General features: G+C 38.0%; 1 protein-coding gene across 9 annotated transcripts in view; it reads left to right on the forward strand.

Annotated features, from left to right (window-relative positions):
- Window positions 1-23646, forward strand: part of ZEB1 (zinc finger E-box binding homeobox 1) — a 298099-nt gene that overhangs the window by 81031 nt on the left and 193422 nt on the right. The gene's annotated exons all lie outside the window — the stretch shown is intronic.

Consider the following 23646-nt stretch of genomic DNA (forward strand, 5'->3'; position numbering starts at 1 on the left):
TCAGAACATATAGAAGCAAAAGCCTTTAATCTCTTAGTGGGTATATGATCTTAAAATTTATTATGCCAGATCCTAATTGAAAAAAATCAGCAGCTTTTTTCCTATCTTGCAACTTTTTCCTGTCTTTAGGAAATAAATATATACATTGATTCCGCAAGGAAACCTAATAAAGTATAAATTAATGTCTCATCTTTACTGTTAAATTCTAACATCAGAAAACCTTATTGTTCTTTTGCACAATCTATTGACACTTCTCAAAGTGACCAATTATAACTTAAATTGTCATTTGCTGATGAAGACATCAAATCCTTCCAACTGATATTGGAAACTTTAGTTCTACAAGATGTGAAATTCTTATGAAAAATAAAATTTGGGAGAAACCGGCTGATTTTTGTCTGGCAGCCCTATCTTTGTTAATAATAAATTTTATTATCTCTTAAAACAGTTATTCTCCCAATATTTGTATTATAAAAGATATTAAGAAGGGTAAAAACCCTTTGTGCTTGCTCTTAGAATGAGAAAAACTACAAACTTTTTTGAAAAGACCTTGAAAACCAATTTACTTTTTGTATATTAGTAGTTGGGGAGTTAGAACTAGTCTTGCTTATTGTAACTGTAGGCAACTTTAAAAGATTTAGATTTTCAAAGTAGAGATTATATAAGTTATAGTTCTGAAGAAATAAAGATTACTAGATACTTAAAATAATTTATCTGTAATTTTTGAATTTTTATTTGTGAGAGCATATTAAATATTTTTAATCTTTACAATAGCATGGAACAGAATGGATGAATGCCTTCGCTTTTTCAGCCATTTGAGAAAAAAAATTGAATAAAAAGTCAAACCTACTGAAAATGTAACCTAAACTAAAGCTTTATTATACCTGAATTTTTTTATTCTAAAAATCCTGCCCCTTTTAAAAATAAGCTCTGTCTTAGGATAGTATTGGCAACATATTTTGTAAAAAGGAAAATTTATGTCACCATTCTGAAAGTCATATTGTAATTTCAAATCTGTAATGTAGCATGAATATATAAAATGGGGACAACTGGTACCTAGAGTATCAAAAGTTAGGTATTTTTCCAACAGTTCTTATTGATAATTTATATCACTTCAACTCATAGTAGGCAACCAAATAAAGTATTGTTCTATGATTTTGATGAGATATAGGAGTGAAAACCCAACACAATGGTACTGAAGGATTCTTCTATTGGAACTACTATCTGGGAGATTTTTAAAAAATATATGCCTAGACATACTTAATTATACACACATATACGTATTAGTGCTTATTTATTTTTAAAGGATCATAGCTAATCTATGGAAACAGTCCCTACTAGAAATTTAGTTTTGTTGGTGTGCTCATGTTCTAAGGCAGCTCTATGTTTACCAATATTAGTTTTTTAGGGAAAGAACAAGGAAATTCTAGCCCAACCCTCTCCTTGTAGCCATGTAGACCAGCACTGTCCAGTAAAAATATAATGCAAGCCACATATGTAATTTTAATGTCCTGTTGTCATCACATTAAAAAGTAAAAAGAAACAGGCAAAATTAAGTTTAATTAATTTTATTTAACCTTTTATTTAACCTATTATATCTAAATATTATTTCAACATATAATCAGTATAAAATGTATGAAATTTTTTACTTTTTTTCATACTAAGTATTCAAAGTCTGGAGTATATTTTACATTTATAGAGCATTTCATATCGAACTAACTAGCCACATTTTAAGTGCTCAGAGCCACATGTAGCTAGTAACTGTTTTATTAGACAGTACAGATATAAACCAAGAGTGAAGCTCCCATTTTAGCATCGTCGAATGTAAAGTCTGTTGGGTATCCCTCTGAACTCCCTGGTTTAGAGCATCCAGATATAGCAATAAACAGCAACAAAAAGACAGGATGCCCCGTTTAATTTGAATTTCAGTTAAATAACAAATAATAATTTAGTATAGTCATGTTTCATGCTGTATTTGGAACATACCTATAAAAATCATTTATCTGAAATGCAAATTTAATCAATTGTCTTGTATTTTATCTGCTAATCCTACCATGGAAACTTGTAACACTAGAAGATAAAGAATCTCTTCCAATGAGGAGAATTTTGATAACCCTCTGAAAATCAATATGCAAACCAGAAACTGTGGCCCATTTCTTCCTAAATCTCTAAGATGTTTAAGACAGAAAAAGGGGCTTACAAAACAGGGACTCAATTCTTACATATTTAAACATTTTAAATCTAAATTATTACATTAAGCTGTAAGGCTTATGAAATTTTATAAATTAAATGATTAGTTACTTGAGTTTATAAAATATAAATTGTCTAGTAGCACATTACTAGTATCACATCTTATGAAAATCAATTCACCCTTGGTGATAATCTTAACAGTTTTCAAGATCCTGGCTATTTCAAGTTATTTTCCTACCATTGTTTACCACTGCTGCTATCACATAATTTTCAAGTTGGCAAGCATTAACACAAAATATTAAATTGCTGAATGCCAGGATAAGGCTTACTTTTTAAGTACTTAAGTACTTATAATTCTCTGCTCTGGTGTTGACCAGTGGATCCCAATCCAGTAAGCAACCTGCCAGTTCTTATATCAGTGTCTCTAATTCCTCCTAAGGACTCTTTCACAAAGAAACATCTTTCCATTCTTCTTTTTAAACATTTTTTAATGTTCAAATGTTAGGACCATTTTTGAAGCATGTAGTAGTAGTTCTTTAGTAGTATTTTATCACCCTTAAGCTCTAGAGAAGAGATCATTTATAATGCATGTTCTCTGTGGACAGCAGTTACACCAATTCCACACTTCCTCTAGGGAAAACACTTGCCTTTACCAGATGGATGACTACAGGTGACAATGCTGCTTCATTACCAAATAGGTAGGTAGATCCAGCTGCCAGTGTGGTTTGACAGTTTAGCAGTTCAGTTTAAGCCATGGCGCATTCCAAATCCATTCATGCTTAGGAGAATGTACCCAAGAGTGTGGATATGTTTATACTTACTGCATTTCCTTCAGAGAACAAGAATTATAGGTAAGTTTTTACTTTTTTTGGCACTAATCCAACAATTATTGTTAAATAAGAAATTTACGAATCTGAAAATATTTCCCTTTCTCCAAAACAGTCACCTTAAAGTTCTCAAATATAGCCTACATTACATAGTTTTTTTCTTCCTCACTCTAAGAAGGAAATTAACTTGGTGGTGGTGGAATTGGGAGGAGACAACTTATTGTCATTTGTAAGCTGTGAATATCATGTATTTCATGTCTATAAATAACTTAGGTTTCTGTCAGAATCTTAATTTGCCTAACTTCTAATGTCTAAGTAATGAATTACTTTGTCAAATTATCACCTACATCTCTATATATAAAAGCCTAAGCGACCGATAACTGGTTGCTATGATGTGCACTGACCACCAGGGCACAGACGCTCAACTCAGGAGCTGCCCCCTGGTGGTCAGTGTGATCCCACAGCGGGAGTGCCACTCAGCTGACCAGCAGGCGCCAGTTGCCAGGCTCAGGGCTGGCGAGCGCAGCTGCAGCAGTGTGAGCCTCTTCTGCCTCTGCAGCAGCCCTACCAGAGCAGCGGTGGCAGGCATAGTGGGCCAAGCTCAGGCTCCTCCCCTGCCACCTTCCACTTTGAGCACTACTACATCCCTCGGGGGATGTCGGACTGTCAGTTTCAGCCCAATCCCCACAGGCCAGAGGATTGGGCCAAAACCGGCAGTCCGACATCCTCTGAGGGGTCCCGGATTGTGTGAGGGCACAGGCCAGACTGAAGGACCCCACCGGTGCATGAATCTGTGCATCGAGCCTGTAGTCTATATATAAATAAGGCGTTCAGCCTTTCCAAGCTAATATCTGTAACAGCAATGAGTAAATTAACGGATTATTTGGGTTTTTACTTTTATTCTCAAAACTGACTTCCTTTTGTTAAAAGGCTTTAAACTTATTATTTCTGAAACCAAAATTTAAAGCTACAAAATACTTAAACTATACTCTAGCTTTGTTTTTATTTTTGGTTGTTTTTTTTTTTGCCCAGTGATAATTTGGATGACCTTCAGAGGGTCTGTAAATCCCCTGAAATTATAATCAAATTTTGTCTGTATATATATTTTTGCTGCAAAGAGTACCCATAATTTTCATCATATTCTTTTTTATTTTTTTTTATTTTTGCTAAAAGTATTACAAAGGGTATTACATAAGTGCCCTTTTTATCCCCCCCACCCTTGACAAACCCCTGCCCTCCCTTACCCCCCAATGTCTTATGTCCATTAGTTATGCTTATATAGATGCATACAAGTCCTTCGGTTGATCTCTTACTCCCCTCCCTCCTGTCCCCCAACCCTCCCTGGCCTTCCCACTGCAGTTTGACAGTCAGTTTGAGGCAGCTCTGCCTCTGTATCTATTATTGTTCAAAAGTTTGTAATGGTCTTTATTATCCATGAATAAGTGAGATCATGTGGTGTTTTTCCTTCATTGACTGGCTTATTTCACTTAGAATAATGCTCTCCAGTTCCATCCATGCTGTTGCAAATGGTATGAGTTCCTTCTTTTTTACAGCAGCATAGTATTCCATCGTGTAGATATACCACAGTTTTCTAATCCATTCATCTACTGATGGGCACTTAGGCTGTTTCCAGATCTTAGCTATGGTGAATTGTGCTGCCATGAACATAGGGGTGCATATATCCTTTCTAATTGGTGTTTCTGGTTCCTTGGGATATATTCCTAGAAGTGGGATCACAGGGTCAAATGGGAGTTCCATTTCCAATTTTTTGAGGAAACTCTATACTGTCTTCCATAGTGGCTGCACCAGTCTGCATTCCCACCAGCAGTGCAGGAGGGTTCCCTTTTCTCCACATCCTCTCCAGCACTTGTCGTTTGTTGATTTGTTGATGATGGCCATTCTGACAGGTGTGAGATGGTACCTCATTGTTGTTTTGATTTGCATCTCTCGGATGATTAGTGACTTTGAGCATGTTTTCATATGTTTCTTGGCTTTCTGAATGTCCTCTTTTGAAAGGTGTCTATTTAGCTCCTTTGCCCATTTTTTGATTGGATTGCTTATCTTCTTTTTGTTAAGTTGTATGAGTTCCCTATAAATTTTGGAGATTAGACCCTTATCAGATATGACGTTGGCAAATATGTTTTCCCACGAGGTGGGTTTTCTTGTTGTATTGTTGATGGTTTCTTTTGCTGTGCAGAAGCTTTTTATTTTGATGTAGTCCCATTTGTTCATTTTCTCTTTAGTTTCAACTGCCCTAGGAGCTGTATCAGTGAAGAAATTGCTTTGGCATATGTCTGAGATTTTGTTGCCTTTGTATTCTTCTAGAATTTTTATGGTTTCCTGTCGTACATTTAAGTCCTTTATCCATTTTGAGTTTATTCTTGTGTATGGTGTAAGTTGGTGGTCTAGTTTCATTTTCTTGCATGTATCTGTCCAATTTTCCCAACACCATTTATTGAAGAGACTATCTTGACTCCATTGTATGTTCATGCCTCCTTTGTCAAAAATTAATTGAGCATATTGGTTCGGGCTAATTTCTGGAATCTCTATTCTATTCCACTGATCTATATGTCTGTTGTTGTGCCACTACCAGGCAGTTTTGAGAACAGTGGCTTTGTAATACAGCTTGATATCTGGCATTGAGATCCCACCTACTTTGTTCTTTCTCAGGATCGCTGCAGCTATACGGGGTCTTTTTTTATTCCAGGTGAATTTTTGGAGAGTTCGTTCTAGATCTTTGAAGAAGGCCATTGGTATTTTAATGGGAAGTGCGTTGAATTTATAGATTGCTTTGGGTAGTATGGACATTTTAATGATGTTGATTCTACCAATCCAAGAACATGGTATGTTCTTCCATCTCTTTATGTCTTCCTCTATCTCTTTTTTCAACGTCCTGTAGTTTTCTGAGTAGAGGTCTTTTACCTCTTTAGTTAAGTTTATTCCTAGGTATCTTAATTTTTTTGGTGCGATGGTAAATGGGATTGTTTTTATAATCTCTCTTTCTGAAAGTTCACTATTGGTGTATAGAAATGCCTCGGATTTCTTGGGGTTAATTTTGTATCCTGCTACATTGCCAAATTCATGTATTAGGTCTATTAGTTTTTTGATGGAGTCTCTAGGGTTTTGTATGTATAATATGTCGTCTGCAAATAAGGACAGTTTTACTTCCTCTTTTCCAATTTGGATGCCTTTTATTTCTTCTTCTTGTCTAATTGCAATGGCTAATACTTCCAGGACTATGTTGAACAGGAGTGGTGAGAGTGGGCATCCCTGTCTTGTTCCTGTTCTTAGGGGAAATGGTGTTAGTTTTTGACCATTGAGTATGATGTTGGCTGTGGGCCTGTCATATATGGCTTTTATTATGTTGAGGTATGATCCTTCTATTCTCACCTTGCTGAGAGTTTTTATCAAAAATGGGTGTTGGATTATTTTCGAATGCTTTTTCTGCATCAATTGATATGACCATGTGGTTTTTTTCTTTCAATTTGTTTATGTGATGTATCACGTTTATTGATTTACGGATGTTGTACCATCCTTGCATCCCTGGGATAAATCCTACTTAGTCATGGTGTATGATCCTTCTGATGTACTGCTGGATCCGATTTGCTAAGATTTTGTTGAGGATTTTGGCATCTATGTTCATGAGGGATATTGGCTTGTAGTTCTCTTTCATTGTGTTGTCTTTACCTGGTTTTGGTATTAGGGTGATGCTAGCTTCATAGAATGTGCTTGGAAGTGTTCCTTCCTCTTGAACTTTTTGTAGTAATCTGAGGAGGATAGGTTTTAGTTCTTCCTTGAAAGTTTGATAAAACTCCCCTGAGAAGCCGTCCGGTCCTGGGCTTTTGTTTGCTGGAAGCTTTTTGATGACTGCTTCAGTTTCTTCCATAGTTATTGGCCTATTGAGATTTTTTGATTCTTCCTGATTGAGTTTTGGAATGTTGTATTTTGCTAGGAATTTGTCCATTTCCTCCAGATTGTCTAGTTTGTTGGAGTAGAGTTGTCCGTAGTATTGTTTAACAATCATTTGTATTTCTGTGGGGTCTGTTGTTATTTCGCCTCTATCGTTTCTGATTTGGTTTATTTGGGACCTCTCTCTTTGCTTTTTGGTGAGCCTGGCTAGGGGTTTGTCAATCTTGTTTATCCTTTCAAAGAACCAGCTCTTGGTTTCATTGATTTTCTGTATTGTTTTTTTGGTCTCTATTTCATTGATTTCTGCTCTAATCTTTATTATCTTCTTCTTTCTGCTCACTCTGGGGTTTTCTTGTTGCTTTCTTTCTAATTCTTTGAATTGTAGAGTTAGATGATTTACTACCATTTTTTCTTGTTTTTTGAGATAGGCCTGTAGAGCTATAAACTTCCCTCTCAGGATTGCTTTCATTGTGTCCCATAGGTTTTGGATTGTTGTGTTTTCATTGTCATTAGTGTCCAGGATGTTTTTAATTTCTTCTTTGATGTCATTGGTAACCCAATCAATATTTAATAACATGCTATTCAGCTTCCAAGTGTTTGAGTATTTTGGGTTGTTTTTATTGTAGTTTATTTCTAACATTATGCCATCGTGGTCTGAGAAGATGCTTTTTATGGTTTTAATCTTCTTGAATTTGTGGAGACTTTGCTTGTGACCCAACATGTGGTCTATTTTTGAATATGTCCCATGAGCACCTGAGAGGAATGTATATTCCATGGCTTTGGGGTGGAGTGTTCTGAAGATGTCAATTAAGTCCATCTGATCTAGTGAGTCATTTAGGATTGCTGTTTCTTTGCTGATTGTTTGTCTAGTGGACTTATCCAGTGATGTCAGTGGTGTATTAACGTCCCCTACTATGATTATATTGTTGTCGATCTCTCCTTTGATATCTTCCAGGAGTTTTTTTATGAATTTGGGTGCTCCTGCATTGGGTGCATATATGTTTACCAGGGTTATATCTTCTTGTTGTATTGATCCCTTTAGTATTATGATGTGGCCTTCCTGATCTCTGGATATGGCCTTCACTTTGAGATGTTTTTTGTCCGATATAAGTATTGCTACCCCAGCTTTCTTTTCCTTTCCATTTGCGTGAAAGATATTTTTCCATCCCTTCACTTTCAGTCCGTGTGAGTCCCTTCTAATGAGGTGGGTCTCTTGTAGACAGCAGATGTATGGGTCATGTTTTTTTATCCATTCAGCCACTGGATGTCTTTTGGTTGGAGCATTTAGTCCGTTTACATTTAAAGTTGTTATTGAAAGGTACTTGTTTGTAGCCATTTCTTTTTGTGTGTGTGGCTGTTTTCTTTCTGAGGTTGTTATTTCTTCTATTTATACCAGTCCCTTTAGCATTTCTTGCATGGCTGGCTTGGTGGTGATAAACTCCCTTAGCCTTTTTTTGTCTGTGAAGCTTCTTATTTCCCCTTCAATTTTGAATGATAGCCTTGCTGGATAGAGTATTCTTGGATTCAGTCCTTTGCTTTGCATCACTTTGTAGATTTCCGTCCATTCTTTTCTGGCCTGATGTGTTTCTGTTGAGAAATCATTTTATAATCTAATGGGAGATCCCTTGTATGTAACTTTCCTTCTCTCTCTTGCAGCCTGTAAGATTCTCTCTTTGTCCTGAACATTTGCCATGGTAATTATGATGTGTCTTGGTGTGGGTCTTTTCGGGTTCACCTTGTTTGGGACTCACTGGGCTTGCGTGACTTTTTTCTTCCCCACCTCAGGGAAGTTTTCTGATATTATTTCTTCGAATAGGTTTTCTAATCCATGTTCATCTTTCTGTTGTTCTGGCACCCCTATTATTCATATGTTGTTTCGATTCATGTTGTACCAAAGCTCCCTTAGGCTCTCCTCCTGTCTTTTCATTTTTTTCTCCATTTGCAGTACAGTTTGAGTGTGTTTTGCTTCCTTGTCTTCTAATTCACTGATTCAGTCCTCCGCTTCTCCCAGTCTACTATTGATACTTTCAATGGTGTTTTTTATTGCAGCTATATCGCTCTTCATTTCTTCTTGGGTCTTGCAAAAGTTATTGATCTTTTCATCTGTTTCTTCTTGCTTCTTGCATAAGTAGTTGATTTTTTCATCTGTTTCTTCTTGCTTCTTGCACATCCGGTGCATGTACTCTAGGACCCTTATTCTGAATTCTTTTTCCGTCATGTTGCATATCTCTGTCTCACTTAGCTGCTTTTCTGGCGAGTCCTCCTTCTCTTTCCTTTGGGCATTTCTTTGTCTACCCATGTTTGATCTCACTGACATATCTAGTTGTTGAGTCGTTCAGTGGCTGCTCCCTGGGTGGCAGTGGCTGCTCCCTGGGTAGCAGTGGCTCCTCGGGCTGTCGTTGCTCCTTGGGCAGTTGTGTTAGCAGCGGCTTCTCCGTTGATAGCAGGGCCTCTGGTGGGTGCTGTTCACAGCTGTGGTGGCTCTTCTGGCTGCTGGAGGGAGGCTTCACACACAGCAACTGTTCCCCAGACAGAGCGCGTGGTGATCAGGAGGCCGCTCTTGCTTGGATCTGCTGCGTTGATTTAAAGGCACAAAATACAACACAACAAGGCACAACGTACCAGGCACTGAACACGAATGTATTTACAATATTACTAACCCCAAATAAAGGTGGCCACCCGAGCTAAGGGAGTTAGGAGATAAGGAGGAAAGAAGAGATAAAGGTAGAAGAGAAAAAAGAAAGAAAAAAAGAAAAAAAAAGGAGTGCAAAAATGAAATTGGAAAAAGGGAGGGGAAAAAAGAAGAGGAAAGAAAAAAAAAGAGAAAAGAGAATGAAGTATAAAAGGGGAAGAGACTATTTATAACAGGAGAAAACACCTATAGATCCGCCACTAATACCACCAGATTACAGCAACAGATTCCTGGAGATGAATACAAACTACAAACAACCAATAATATCAAGCGACGCAAGGGAAAACAGAAGCACAGAAATAACCGGGGGGGAGGGGCAGAAAAATAAAAAGAATAAGCAGACTAACCTCACCAACAATCCTTAAAAAAACCCCAGTGTACTCGTCAATCAAGCAAACAACAATAAAACAATAGAGAGAGAAAAGAAGAAGAAGAAGAAAAAAATTTGGATAGTGAAGGAAGATAGGGGAAAGGTGTATAAGGATTTAGAGCAGGGGATTGGACATAGGATATATAATATAAGTAGGGTGAAATTTAGACAGGGGGTAGAAAGAATAGGGAAAATCTAAAGCTGGATTGGGGTAAGAGAAACAGGACAACAAAAGGGAAAAAGTGGGGAAGAGGGTTTAGCACAGAGGCAAGTTGAGGTAGAGAAAAATGTTGCTAAAGGAACGATGAAAATAGAATGGAGAACATTAGTCCCAAAATAAAATAAAGACAAAATAAAATGACACTTTAAAAAATGGTAAAATGGTAGCGGTAATAATACTAGTTAAAAATAAAAATGCAGTAGTTGAAAGGGTAAAATCAGGTGATGGGGAAAAAAAAGAAAAGAAAAAAAAGAAAAAAATGTTTTCTTATTTAAGAGGTGAAAAAGTAATTTAAAAAAATAAAAATAAAAATGTGCAGTAATGCAGGTGCTTCAGATCTTCTACTCTTCTTTTTGGCACTCCCGGAATTCAGGAGAATGTTGAATTTCCCTCTGATACACTGTTCCTCCGTGTTGTAAGCCACAGTCCTGATTTTAAGGCAGGCCGTATTGGCTCCCGTACAGATACTGCCTTATCTGTATTTACAGAAGAGTCATTCCGTGGCTCTGCCTCTGGGTGGCAGTGTGTCTGGATTGACCTCCTAGGCTATAAGTTCTCTCTGACCAGGAGTTCTCTATTGTACCTGAACCAGCTCCGCCCAGAGCTGGCTCCCCAGGCGCCACTCCCAGCTCTGTTTCCCAGGCTCCCCAAAAACGATCTTCCCCTACAAGCTCCGCTAGCGATCCCAACTGGGCAATCACATGCACTGGGATCAACAATCAAACTCACAGATTTAAGAGGAAGTGTGTAAACAAGAGCCTGGGAAGCTGTGCGAACTCGCAGGGCTCCACCTTCCAGAACTGCGCGCGCTCTGGCCCCTGGCACCAAGTAGCGGGTCACCAGGAGAATCTGAGGTTGCCTCTTTTCATCCAGTCCAACTATGGGCTTATTTATAGTGTTACCTTCTGCCAGCAGCCCTGCAGGAGCCCTCCCCACTTTTGGGTCACACTGGCCTCTATGGGCGCGGATTTTGGGGGGCGCAGATATCCCCCTGCACACGCGCGCGTTCCTCGCTCCAACCTGAATTGCAAACCGCACCTTTGGGGGAGGTCTAACCTTTCCGTGGAGGGAAGCAGGTCTCCTCTGAGTTCATGAAATAGTCGCGCTGCTTGAGAGCCGTTGCCTCCGGGTTAGTAGCCGATCTCTGGATGCGGATAACAGCTACTCAAGATGGCGCGGTCTCGCCGCTGGGCTGGCGCCCAGGGGGAGGTTTCAGCCTCAATCTCTAACCATCCCCATTTTCAAGGAGATCTCTGTCTTTCCTGGCTGCAGACTGTCTCTCAGCTGAAACTCCTTTTCTCATCATATTCTTGAAGGGTTTTATAACAAAAGATTTGGGGAACCACAATTGACCTAGTTTAATATTACTTTTTGGACAAATAAACTGAGTTTCAAAGAATATAAATTACTTGCCTTCATTCATTAGAAATGTAATAGTTGCAAATAGCCAAGTTTATTTCTAAAATGCATTCTGCATATTCTTAGAAGGAAAAGGTTTTAACATGCATTAGTTAAACTTGAGACTACCAGCCTAAATGAAAGCAGTTCATTTGTTTATAATTTCTTCTGTTCTATCCTTTGTCAGATGGTACATAAAATAATGACCTTTGTGACAAATTCTTATAGATAGATTAAAAAAAAAGAATTATCTGTTTTTCTCTTTTTTAAATCCTACCTCCAAAATAATTACTAAAACCCAAGAAAATAGGTGTATAACATTATTTTTTTTATTTTCAGAGTGTTAGAAAAGCAATTAGTTGCCTATTAATAAACATTACACTGAATATTGTTGGGACACCTTCTGGTTCTGAGCCCTTGTTAAAGAAATTCTATAGTAGATTGTATATGTTTCAGTATTACAGTAATACTGTAATAATGGTAAGTAAGCTAATTCTATAATTAAGGAGACCAATTTCTTTTTTAAAAAATATTTTTTATTGATTTTTTACAGAGAGGAAGGGAGAGGGATAGTTAGAAACATCGATGAGAGAAACATAGATCAGCTGCCTCCTGCACAGTCCCTACTGGGGATGTGCCCGCAACCAAGGTACATGCCCTTGACCAGAATCAAACCTGGGACCTTTCAGTCCACTGGCCGATGCTCTATCCACTGAGCCAAACCGATTAGGACAGGAGACTAATTTCTTTCTCAAAACAAAAGAAATATTTTTTTCCTTTTCCTGGTATTTGCCAGTGAAGTCTGCCTAATTCAAGATTTAATGAATTTATACCATGAATGTTAGAATATAAATAAATTTGAGGAATGATACAAAAAAAAGCAGTTGTTTCCAAAAAGGGATAGAAAAAATGAGACAACTTACAGTACTGCCTATATTTTTCATTTAAATTTAATTATTCTTAAAAATTCTAAAATGTGTAGTATATAAAGCTGATTATAGAAAATGGCATTGGTTTCTAAAAGAGATTACAGTTTTGTTACTTCTCTCTCCTTTGGACATTATCACTCAAGTTGATTATCACTCATGCTCTTCTGCTTTTTAAATAAGCCAGATTTTGTTTTCTATCCAGGAAGAACAGTCTGTGAATATCACTCAATAAACCCCTGTGTTACTTATCTGGGGTTGAATTTTAACAAAAACTTATTTTACTATTTGCTAATCAAATTATTTTAAAAGCTTAAATTTTTCTTAAGAACATTTGCAAATATATATAAATACATATTTTTAAGTTGAGTTAGATGTTAAATGTTCTGTTCGCACACTGTAACAATTGACCTACTCAGTCAGTTTACTAAATCATTGCCTTGGTTTTCATGGAAGATTAAAAGTAATCAAGCATCTGAATATAGAGACATGGAAATTTGTAATCAATTTTATTTCAGAACTAGAGGCCTAGTGCACGGATTTGTGGGATCCCTTGGCGTAGCCTGCAGGGATCGGGCTGAAACTGGCAGTCCAATGCCGCCTGCCACTCCTGCCTGCTGCTCCTACTCATCCCGGCCCCACTGCACCTGCCGCCACTGCTGCTTGGTAGGCTCGCTGCTGCCCTGCTGCAGACTCTGGGCTGCGGTGGCCAGCCGTGAGCTCTGCATCTGGCGCCTGTCAGTTAGCTGAGTGGCGCCCCCGCTGTGGGAGCGCACTGACCACTAGGGGGCAGCTCCTGCATTAAGCATCTTCCCCTGGTGGTCAGTGCACATCATAGAGACTGGTCATTTGGTCATTCGGTTGCTTAGGCTTTTATATATAGAGAGATTATTTAAAACAGAACTTTTCAAATAAGAACTACGAAAAGTGACTTCTCTCTGTTTGCCTACATGCATGGATGGCTTCTATTTTTCTGTGTATAAACAATTCAGCATTTAACTCTTTACGCCTCATATATCAATTTTTTTGTTTGTTTGTTTTTTTTAGCAATTTCACTGATTGTATTTCAGTACACAGACTTTGAAACTTTGATACAACTACCTGCCATGTTCTAGTATGGGAAATAAATTTATTCAATCAGCCATCAAATATATAGAGAACTATGCAAATAGAGTGGTAAATAAAAGACATTTCCTGTCCTTTTAGAATTTATAGTATATTAAAGATGTGTGATGGAGCAGTGCAAAGGGAGGATAGCATTGGTAACCTAATCTGGGGGTCAGAGATAACTTCCTTGCAAAACTGAAATTTTAACTGAACCTGAGGCATTATTAGGCATTAGTCAAAATGGGAAGGCAGAATAAACATATATGTGAGGGCTCTGAAGGAAGAAAGACATATTCAAGATAAGAAACTATGGAGAGATGGAAAGATAAGACTGCATGGTAAAATATTTTTAAGTTATTATTAGACTAGAGGCCCAGTGCAGGAATTTGTGCATGGGTGGGGTCTCTCAGCCTGGCCAATAATTGGGGTCGATCAGGGGGGCCAGCCGGCCAGGGGGAGGGGCTGTGGGAGGTTGGCTGACTGCGGGAGGTTGGCTGTGGGAGCATACTGACCACCAGGGGTAGCTCCTGCATTGCGCGTCTGCTCCCTGGTGGTCAGTGCGTGTCATAGCAACCAGTCGTTTGGTCGCTTAGGCTTTTGTATATATAGATATTTGGCCTTTGACCTTTAGCTTAAGAGCAGTGGAAGATATTGAACATCATATTTGTATTTTTTCTAAAATGTTTTATTAAAAGCTAACATGTACATCTAAAAAAATGAGCATATTGTAAGTATATTTTCACAAACTGAATATACCTGTATGATCATCACCTAGATCAGTGATGGCGAACCTTTTGAGCTCGGCGTGTCAGCATTTTGAAAAACCCTTAACTCTGGTGCCGTGTCACATATAGAAATTTTTTTATATTTGCAACCATAGTAAAACAAAGACTTATATTCTTGATATTTATTTTATATATTTAAATGCCGTTTAACAAAGAAAAATCAACCAAAAATATGAGTTCGCATGTCACCTCTGACACGCGTGTCATAGGTTCGCCATCACTGACCTAGATGAAGAAACAGAACATTATCGGCTTCCCAAAAGTTTCCTCTCATCTTTCCTTTAAGTCAGTCCTACTCACCCCCATCCTGTAAGGAGAACTCTTGCTGACTTCTTACTGCATAGATGATATTGCTCCATGTTGTATTTTATGTAAATGGGGCCATCCAGTATATGCTCATTTGAGTGAAAGAAGCCAGACCATAACATGATTATAAGATTCATCCATATTATCAAGTGTGGTTGCTGGTCATTCTCATGGTTGTATAATGTTCTGTCATTTGTACCATGAGATTTATATTTTTCTGAGATTGCCACATCTGATGTGAAGTCGGTTAAGCCTCAGCGTACATCTGGGAGAGTGATAATGGGGTTTGAGCGAGTGTCTTGACAGTGAGGATAAAGAGAAGTGGGCATATTAGAGGGAAATTTATGAGTTAGAATTTATAGGACATGGGATTAATTAGCTGAGGGAATGAAGAATACAGAAATAGCAAGGATAACTCAACAGGTCTCTGACTAGGCAGAAGTGGATGGGGTGCCCTTTATTAAGTCCAAACACTGGAGAGGAATGGCTTATTGTTTGTATTTTAGTGATAGAGGAGGATAATTATTTCAATATATGATATATTTGAGGTACTTCTGAAACATTACACAGGTCTGCTTTATACGACAAAATACATATTGATTGAATGCATGACTTTACATTCATTAATAACAGTGTGCTAATAAAGAGCTCTTCTACATATGGAAAGTTGTAAATCTTGACTATTCTTCACCTCTTAATTTCACCAGATACTCTTTTTCTAAATGTTAGTAGGAAGGGTTTCGTCACATCTTTTGTTTTTTCTTTATATACACCCCCCCCCACACACACACACACAGGAAAGGGCAAAAGTGTGTTTACATTTGTTTGTATAGAAAGTAATACAATAATCCTATATAATAAAAGCCTAATACACAAATCGAATAAACGGCGGAACGACTGGTCAGTGGGGTGCGGGGCTGGTGAGCAGGCGGTGCCTGGCCAGCCAAGGCAGGTGCCAGTAGACAGAGGGAGGGGATGGTGATTGGGGGGATGAGCGGGGCTGCGGCGACATTGGCCCATGATTGCCTTCTGCAGAAAGGGGTCAGATAGCCATTAGTTGAACATTGGCTTTGTCACCAGATAGCCATCATTGGGACATCCCGAGAGGGCTCCTGGTTTGCGAGAGGGGGTGTAGGCCAGGCTGAGGTACCCCCGCCCCCCTCCAAGTGCACGAATTTTCATGCACTGAGCTTCTAGTTAATAAATAATACAAGAATAAATTCTGTATTTCGTATACTCACAGCTATAAACCTACATTCGCCCCATCCTGTAGTGTACTTCCTCTGAAGTATCACTAACTTTATATGCAAGCAAAGTTGCCTTCTGATGTATATGATATACTTTCAAACTTTAGAACTTATTTCTATCATCATAGTCCTTCCTTTAATTAGCACAGTAACCACACCTTACATTTACTTTATTTAAAATGATTAACCTAGTTACATGGCAAGACCTAAAGTGACTAAAATAAATTTTGATAAGGAAAAGGAAAAAAATATAATAATGGGTTAAAACCTGCAGCCAGAGCACAGCCTAGGCAGGGTGCCACAGGGAGACCCTGAGTTTCAGAGAGTAGGATGAAAGCACCTCCTTTAAAAGGTACCAAAGGGGTGGAACTGGAACTGTGAACAAGGAGTTTCGCCTACTTTACAATGCTGCCTGGGACTGTTGGTGCCCTTGAGAAGTTTTATGGGAAGAGAAATAAGGGTATAGCACTGAATAAAATGAATGCCTAGAACATAACTAGTAAACTAGATAAACTCAGCAGTTTACCCAGTTTACACCAATCAGTTATGATTCAGCACTGTATTTAGACCATAAAATTTGAACTAAAGATCATGTCCATGAAAAAAAAACTCAGCAATTTTATTCATGATTTCCAGTTAAGAGAATTTTACCCATCTTTGGCTTTGTCACCAGATAAAAGTTTTTTTAAAATTAAATGTTTTATTTCTTGGAGGGTTTTTTCCAAATTTTTGCCAATAATGTACATTGTCATAGTGAAATCAAACCAGTACTTTCAGAACCCACTTAAGCTAATTAATTTAGTTAAACACATAGAAATATATATCATATTTATAATAGTGTTATAGCCTAAGGTGATGATGCAAAGAAGTAGTTCTGCCTTTTGCTACTTGCACTATAATTGGGAGACTTAGAACATACAAAAACATTATGATATAATACAAATTGTTATAAGAGTAATTGATTGAATAGTGTTGAGAGAGCAGGGAAACCAGGGGAAGGAAATTATAGGCTATGATATCAAAGAAGAAATGATGGAGGTGGAGACTTTAATTTGGGTCTTGATGGACAGGTAAGACTTGAATAGGTGTGGCAAGAGCACTGTAGACAAGGGTAACATGAGAACAAGTACAGAAAAAAAATATGGAATATACTAGTCACAGTGAGAAATGGGCCACACTGCAGCAGAAAGCACAACTGTGTGGAGAGAAGTTTTATTAAGGTTTGACCATGTGTAAGCTTTGAATTACTCAAAATATATCATACATAAGGGCATGGATTATTATCTTGATTTTTAGATTATCTGTAAGTATAGTTTTACTTTACTTGTCATAATGTAATTATTTATATTTTTATCTTTATAGAAACCCTATGTGAAATCACCTGATGGAGTGAAATGCTTGTGATTTTTAAGTTCATAGAATCTTCACATAGGAGCTGTGGATTAGCTTCAGGGAGCCTGAGGCTCTTAAATTAAGGCTAAAGTTTGGATGTATATTTTTTTTCTGGAGAAAAGAGTCCATTGCCTTTTTCAGAGTCTTAATGGATCTGACAATACAAAAGAACTTAATAAAACAGCTCTTGCTCTCCTGACTTAAAATATTTTTTATCTAACTCCTGTGTGTTGTGTGTATGTGTGTATGTGTGTGTATGCGTATGTGTGTGTATATGTGTGTGTGTGTGTGTGTGTGTGTGTGTGTGTATATATATATATATATTTTTTTTTTAATATAGGGGATAAAAATGTCCTTATATTTTATAATGTTATAATGCTTTCCCTTTCTCTCACTGGTACAATACTTAAGAGATAATCCTGAAAAGTGCATCAATTGAATTGATTATGTAACCAGAGGTAGTGTCTTTTTTATGAATTCAATTCCATGGCTTTCAGTAAAAGAACACTAAATTGCTTTTTTAGATTCAGGCATATTGCTGCATATACTATATCAAGTAGAAATTTGTTCCTATTTTTGGACAAACATATTACATATCTCCTTGCTACAGTATATAAAACATTTGAACTAAATAATCCAACTTCAATCCTGAAATAGGGCTCACCTGAATCATGTTTAATCTTGTATCCAACTGTTTAAAGCAGAAGTCAACAAATTATAGTCCATGGGGCAAATCTAGTTTTAGGCCTGTTTTTATATTGCCCATAAGCTAAGAACTGTTTTCACACTTAAAACTGGAAATTATGAAGAAGAAGAAGAATATGCGACAGACTGTATGTGGCTCTCAAAGCCTAAAACATTTACTGTCTGGCTTTGTGTTTTTTTTTTGTTTTGTTTTGGGGTGTTTTTTTTTGGCAACCATTAGTTTAAATTAGTTCAGTTTTTAAACTCTCTAAAATACATGCTATTCTACCAGATGATGTATTGCTTGTAGATCGATATTTTGGAAGTTGGGTATATAGCTGTATAATTCAAGCAAAGTTTATTAGATAAGGTAATCTGTTTTCCATACTGAGTATTCAGCTAATAGTTCAGATTCTGGAGTTGGAAGTTTATGAGCAAAATTTGAACTTAATGCTCTCTTTCAAATATCTATATGAATATAAAAATAGATCTTATTCTTCATGAATTAATAATGTAGAAACCACAATACAGATCTATTGATGAATATTAAAATATAATTTTATATTTAATACAAAAATGTAATCTTTACTTTTGAAGATACCACTTACCTGAAACAAGTATATGAGATAAAGGCAAGAGAAAATATACATCTAACTAATAAAGTGCTGGGCAAGGCAGTTGCTGAAAAGATGTTATTCATTGGTTTGTTCAACATTTATACTATTTTATGGAACTGTTAAATATATTTTTACTTTTTATATTATTAATGCCAAGATACTGTGATTCTTTCAGATAAATATTGAAATATGTTTATTAATGGAGAATTATATGTCATAATTAGTGAGTCTCAAAAACTTTGGGCAATTCTGACTTAATTCTTCTGTATCTTTAATTTTTCCTTCAATACTGACTAAATCATTTCCATCAACATACAAATAATACAGTTTTTTTCTTCCATCTTTCCAGTTACAACTAATCTCTGAAAGAGTTGTCTATAATTTCTAAATTCAGTTTCTGTAAGCCCTGCCACTGAATTAGAATTGCCCTTCTTACTGTCTCCCAGGCTGGTCACTTCTCAGTCCTCATCTTACATACATGACCTGGCAGCAGCATTGAATATTTTCTTTATTTGGCTTTCAAATACTATTCTCTTTGTTTTGCCTCCTATTTCTCTGGCTGCTACTTCCAATCTCCTTTGTTGATTCCTTCTCACTTCTCCAACCTTTAAATTGGGAATGCTCCAACATTGGGAATTCCCTGTTCACATTTACTCACTTAGTCACTTTATCCAGTATCATAGCTTTAGATGTCCATTCATTTGCTGATGAGCAGAAGTCATTTATTGTTCTCAGAATGTAATATAGTAAACTAAACTCCTTATCTTCCCCCCACTAAAATCGCCTTCTCAGCTTTCACCTTCTCAAAAAATAGCAACTGCATTCTTTTGATCAGCCTTGGTGTTACCCTTGATACATAGAGTTCTTTCTCACCACATCTGATAGTTCCCCACATCTCTGTCATCATATTGTCTTGTTTGTACAGTTAAGATATATCCAAAATTTAATCACTGATCACCATTTCCACTGTTATATCTCTGATCAAGTCACCTTCCTGTCTTGCTTGTATTATTGCAAAAGCCTCCTATAATTGGTCTTTCTGTTTCTGCCATTGATTTACTTCAGTCCATTCTTAATACAGCAGGTAGAGTAATTATATTAAAAACTAGAGGCCTGGTGCATGAATTCATGTACCAGTGGGGTCCCTTGGCCTGGCCTGCAGGATTGGGCCAAAACCAGCTCTCCAACATCCCTCGAAGGGTCCTGGATTGTGAGAGAGTGCAAGCCGAGGGACCCCACTGGTGCACGAGCGGGGTTGTGGAGGGACACCGGAGGTTGGCCAGCCAGAGAGGGACCATGGAAGGGCTCCAGGGCGTGTTTGGCCTGTCTTGCTCAGTCCGGATCAGCTGGACCCCAGCGTAAAGCTAACCTACCAGTCAGAGCATCTGCCTCCTAGTGCACATCATAGTGACTGGTCAACCAGTCAACTTTCTGTTCCCTGGTGGTCAGTGCACGTCATAGCAAGCAGTTGAGCGACCTTAGCATATCATTAGCATATAACACTTTGATTGGTTGAACGGACAACCAGACACTTAGCATGTTAGGCTTTTATTATATAGGATGTGTGTGTGTGTGTGTGTGTGTGTGTGTGTGTGTGTTATTTATTTATTTTTAGAGAGAGTGGAAGGGATGGGAAAGACAGAGAGAGAAAAATCCATGTGAGAGAGACCTATGGATTGGTTGCCTCCCACACATGCCCTGACCTAGGGTTGGGGATCAAGACTGTGTCCTTGACCTGAATCAAACCTACAAACCTTCAGTCCTCAGGCCAATGCTCTAACTACTAAGCAAAACCAATTAGGGTTATTTACATTAAATTTAACATTTCTAGCAGTTCAGTCAGACAACGGGGTGAGAGAATTTGAAAACAAAACACAAGAAAATATATTACAATAACAAGAATAAACACCTCACAACACTGACAGTGTGACCCATGACTCGTGTTTTAGTTAAATCCTGTGTTGTCTCACTGTGTGCCCTTAGTGTGTTTAGACCTCACTCTCTGTGTAACTATCACACATATACCTTGCAGAGTATGACCTTTGGTATAAACATTAAACAAGTTTTAAAGAATCTAAAGCATATGTTTTAGGACAAAATTCTGTCAACCAATACAAAATATTTAAACTTATTTCTGCCAAGTGAACATAAAACCAGGTTTCCTCCATTGATAGTCATTATTGAGTCAGATTGTAGTGAAGGAAAAGGTAGACCCCACCCAGGAGATGGGGTTCTGAGCATGGACTAACAGCTCAGGCAGCCTGTTGACAGTGAACATACCAAACAAGGCACAGCTCCTATTCACCACAGAGAATGATCTGATTGACACTTCTTTCACTTACCCCTCCTTTCTTAGCACAATAATAGTGTATGGGCATAACATGGGACATAATATGTCCCCTTTATACAAATATGAGATGGGAGGTTTTTCAAACATACACCCTAAATAAGTATAAGATGAGTGCCACATACTGATATTATAACATGTACAACTTCCTTCTTTGAACAAATCCTTGGTTTGAATCATTTATTTAATTTTATAAGTGTGTAATACTGAAAATAAATTTTATTCATTAATTTTTAAAATCTTCATTGTTGAGTGTTACAAATATCTTCCTCCCCCGCCCCCCATTGCCCCCTCTACCCAGTTCCCACTCTACCTCAGGCCTTTACCTCCTGTGTCCATAGCTAATGCATATATGCATATAAGTTCTTTTGTTAATCTCTTCCTGCGCCCCCCTTTCCCACTGAGATTCATCAGTCTGTTCCATGTTTTCATGTCTTTGGTTCTATTTTATTCATCCAGTTTATTTTGTTCATTAGATTATTTTGATTTTTAGATTCAGTTGTTGATATGTATTTATTGCCACTTGACTTCATATTTTTTTGACTTCTCCTTTTTCTTCTTCCTCTTTTTAAAGAAGACTCTTCAGCATTTCATATAATACTGGTTTGGTGGTAATGAACTCCTTTAGCTTTTTCTTGTCTGTAAAGCACTTTACCTGACCTTCAATTCTAAATGATAGCTTTGCTGGATAGAGTAATCTTGGTTGTAAGTCCTTCCTATTCATCAGTTTGAGTATTTCCTGCCATTCCCTTCTGGCCTGCAAAGTTTCTATTGAGAAATAAGCTGACAGTCATATGGGTGCTCCTTTGTAGGTAATTAACTGCTTTTCTTTTGCTGTTTTTTAAGATTGTCTCTTTGTCTTTAACCTTTGGCATTTTAATTATGATGCATCTTGGTGAGGGCCTCTTTGGGTTCCTCTTGGTTGGGACTCTCTGCACTTCCTGGACTTGTAAATCTATTTCGTTCAACAGATAGGGGAAGTTTTTTGTCATTATTTCTTCAAATGGATTTTGAATATCTTTATCTTTCTATTTTTCTTCTGGCACCCCCATTATGTGAATGTTGGTATGCTTGAAGTTGTACCAGAGGCTCCTTATGCTATCTTCATATTTTTGGATTCTTTTTTTTTTTCTCTTTTGCTTGGGTGTTTTTTGCTTCCTCATATTCCAAATTGTTGATTTGATTTTCAGAATTCTCTAATCTACTGTTGAATCCCTGTAAATTATTCTTTATTTCAGTTAGCGTATGCTTAATTTCTGACTAGTCCTTCTTCATATCTTTGAAATTCTCACTAAGATCCCTGAAAGTCTCACTAAGTCCCTTGAAGCTCTCATTAAGATCCTTGAGCAAGCTTATAACCATTTCATTTTTTTTTAAGTGCAGGGGGACTTTGCTGTCACTCACTTTTTTAAAAAAATATATTTTATTGATTTTTTACAGAGAGGAAGGGAGAGAGATAGTTAGAAACATCGATGAGAGAGAAACATCGATCAGCTGCCTCCTGCACATCCCCCACTGGGGATGTGCCCGCAACCCAGGTACATGCCCTTGACCGGAATCGAACCTGGGACCTTTCAGTCCTCAGGCCGACGCTCTATCCACTGAGCCAAACCGGTTTTGGCCCATTTCATTTTTAAAAAAATATATTTTATTGATTTTTTACAGAGAAGAAGGGTAAGGGATAGAGAGTTAGAAACATCGATGAGAGAGAAACATCGATCAGCTGTCTCCTGCACACCCCTACCGGGGATGTGCCCACAACCAAGGTCCATACATGCCCTTGACCAGAATCGAACCTGGGACCCTTCAGTCCACAGGCCGATGCTCCATCCACTGAGCCAAACCAGTCAGGGCTATAACCATTCTTTTGAACTCTAGTAGTTTGCTGTATCTTGTAGTTTGCTTACATTTCATTTAGTTTTTTTTTCTGGAGATTTCTTCTGTTCTTTCATTTGTGACATGCTTCTTTGTCTCCACTGTCAGTTTCTTTTTTCTTTTTTTTTATCAAATCAAATCGCTTTATTTTTTTAATTTCTTTATTGATTAAGGTATTACATATGTGTCCTTATCCCACCATTACCCCCCCCCCAACCTCCCAACCCCACTCATGCCCTCACCCCCCTGTTGTCTGTGTCCATAGGTTAGGTTTATATACATGCATACAAGTTCTTTGGGGATATAGTAGTGCGCAAAGCAGCAGGTGGCCGGGGAGGAGCCTGAGCCTGGGCTAGGTACTGCGCCACTCCAGTGGCGCCTGCCTCCGCTGCTGCTTGATAGTGTTGCTGTGGAGGCGGGAGAGGCTCACTTTACCACAGCTGGGTTTGAGAGCCATGAGCCTAGCCCTAGCGTCTAGCGCCCGTTGGTCAGCTAAGCAGCGATCTTACTGTGGGAGCTCACTGACAACCAGGGGGCAGCTCCTACATTGAGTGTCTGCCCCCTGGTGGTCAGTGTGCATCATAGCCACCCGTCAAACGGTCGACCGTTTCCTTAGGGATATATATATATATATATATAGACTAGAGGCCCGGTGCACAAAAATTTGTGTACTCGGGAGGATCCCTCAGCCTGGCCTGTGCCCTCTCGCAGTCTGGGACCACTCGGGGAATGACCACCTGCTGGCTTAGGCCCGCTC

Source organism: Myotis yumanensis, unplaced genomic scaffold, assembly GCF_028538775.1.
Source record: "Myotis yumanensis isolate MYYU_CA2020_CCGP unplaced genomic scaffold, mMyoYum1.0.hap1 SCAF_1, whole genome shotgun sequence".
NCBI lineage: Eukaryota > Metazoa > Chordata > Mammalia > Chiroptera > Vespertilionidae > Myotis > Myotis yumanensis.